Source organism: Cucurbita moschata, unplaced genomic scaffold (assembly GCF_002738365.1).
Source record: "Cucurbita moschata cultivar Rifu unplaced genomic scaffold, Cmos_1.0 Cmo_Scf00008, whole genome shotgun sequence".
Classification (NCBI taxonomy): Eukaryota; Viridiplantae; Streptophyta; class Magnoliopsida; order Cucurbitales; family Cucurbitaceae; genus Cucurbita; species Cucurbita moschata.
The window spans coordinates 5,611,330-5,613,566 of record NW_019268524.1 but is presented as its reverse complement, the minus strand read 5'-3'; the positions used below and the strand labels follow the sequence as shown (position 1 = coordinate 5,613,566).

The 2,237-nt window shown below is 23.5% G+C and overlaps 1 protein-coding gene across 3 annotated transcripts in view; it reads right to left on the bottom strand.

Annotated features, from left to right (window-relative positions):
• Positions 1-415, bottom strand: part of LOC111446411 (phosphatidylinositol/phosphatidylcholine transfer protein SFH13-like) — a 7,147-nt gene extending 6,732 nt beyond the window's left edge. Inside the window, exon 1 of one of the 3 annotated variants that reach the window (XM_023085226.1) lies at positions 124-415. The gene's annotated coding sequence lies outside the window, so the exon portion shown is untranslated. The remainder of the gene's footprint in view (positions 1-123) is intronic. The other 2 variants (XM_023085225.1, XM_023085227.1) reach the window with 2 other exon arrangements.
• Positions 416-2,237: the final 1,822 nt, after the last annotated feature.

Sequence of the window (2,237 nt, the reverse complement as noted above, 5' to 3'; positions counted from 1 at the left end):
AAAAAAAAAAAAAAAAAAAAAAAAAAAAAAAAAAAAAAAAAAAAAAAAAAAAAAAAAAAAAACAGAGAATACAGAGCTGAATTAGAGAATCAGAGAGTCAGAAAAACAGTAGAAAAAACACACCTCATGAAAAAATCCTAAGCACAGAAGCCGATGATAGCCTGAGAAGAGGAAGAGAAAACAACATCGATCGAGACAAGAGGAATCTGTCAAAGCAACGGTGATGAAAGCAGCAAGCAACAGCAGCAGAGGAAACAGAATATGAAGATTGAAGAGCAGAGATGAAGGTGCTGAGATTGTTGTTGTTGCTGTTGAGAGGAATTTTCTGGAGAGAAGAGCGATGAAATTTGGTGGAGAGGAAGGTGAAAAATGAAGAATTAAAGAAGAAGGTGTGGGTGTGGGGTTTTGTTGGTTAAAAATGGTACGAGTTGTGTGAGTTTGGAAATGCGCGGCTCAACTCTCTCTTCTTTTTTTTTTTTCTTGTTTTACTTTTTATTATAATTTAAAAAAAATAGAAAAATAAAATAAAATAGAATAAATAATAGTAGCCAGGGGGACCCTACGAAAGCCTGCTTACATTGGAACTCTCGAGCTTCCATCTCTAACCCTGTTTTTCTTTTTCCCTTTATTTCCAATTAATTGTACGAAAAAATAAAAAAATAAAAAAATAAAATTAATTTATATTTAATGGTTATTAGAAATAAATGTATTTTAAAATTTACAATCAATAACTATTAAAAAAATTAATAATTTTTCCCTAAATGGTCGGTTGGTATTATTCTTATTCTCATGTTCACGTTTAAGTTTTTGTAGAAATATAAATATTTAGTAGTCTAATTTTTTAATTTTAAAAATATTGAAAATAACCAAATGTGTTTTTTTAAGTAACAAATTAATAAATTTTTTTATAAAGTGTGAAAACCTTTCCACACAGACCCCGTTTTAAAGTCTTGAGAGCTGTTACAAATGGTATCAGAGCCAGATACTAGATGATGTCAGTTTTCTCACCCTTCTCCAAAGGGAGTAGACATGAGACGATGTGCCAAAAAAGATGCTGACTCCAAAGGCTTAAATATTATTTTATAATTTTATTTATAAAATGCATAATAAATATTTTAAAATAAAAAAATATCTATAAATTTTTTAAACTAAGAACTTTTACGTAATATTTAGTTTCTAATTTAATTGAAATAACAATACTCAACTTAAAGATTTTTTAAATTAAAAAATAACGAATATATTCCGCGTTTCAAAATTACGAATTTATTAAACATTAAATTAAAATTTTTATGTAGTCTCAATTTTAAATAATTTTTGGTAAAATAAAATATTTTTTATTTGAAATTGTCAAAATATTTGTAGATCTATGAAAAGAAAACCATCACATGTATAAAGGCGACCATAAAATTTGAAGATTCTAAAACATTTTGAAAATTTTAATTTAACAAAAAGAATTATCACTCTCTTTTTTCCCCAAAATTCATTTTTTAATTTAAATATAAAAAAGTCAAGCGAACAATATCACCTTTTTTTATGTACATAATATTTGTCGGCAAGATTTAAATACTTTATTTTTTAATGTTAATATTATTTTAGTATATGAATTTTTTAATTTGAAATAATTAATAAAACCCTTCAAATATTCAAATTTTCATTCTAATATATTAAAATAAATTTTTAAAAACTAAATACTGATGTGGCACTTACACAAAACAGTAATAAATAAGAAAAAATCGAATTAAAAAAGTTTCTATTTTTTTAATTAAAAATTCGATTTAAAAAATATTAATTGGCACGTTTTTTATTTAATTTTAAAATACATAAATAAGTCTGAATTTAACCCTTATATATAAGAATATATTCGATATACGATTTAACATAAATTTAAATATCATTTAGAAAAAGTAAAAGTTAATATTCTAAAAGATTTAAATATTATTTTAATTCGCACTTAAAATTAAATAATATAATAAACATCTGCGCTAAAAAAATATATATATTTTAAAATAAATAATTAAAAGTAATATATATAATAAATTAAAATAAACGTTTTTTTTTTTTAGTTTTAGAATATTATTAAATCCTTATTTTAATTAATTTTAAAAAAAGAAAATTTATTTTAATTAGGTAAAAAATGGAGGGCAACGCCAAGTGGGTGACGAGCTAGGCTTGTGGATGCACTTATTACAATAATAAATGTCATAGCTTTGATTAAACAGTGACGTTATTAATCTTAA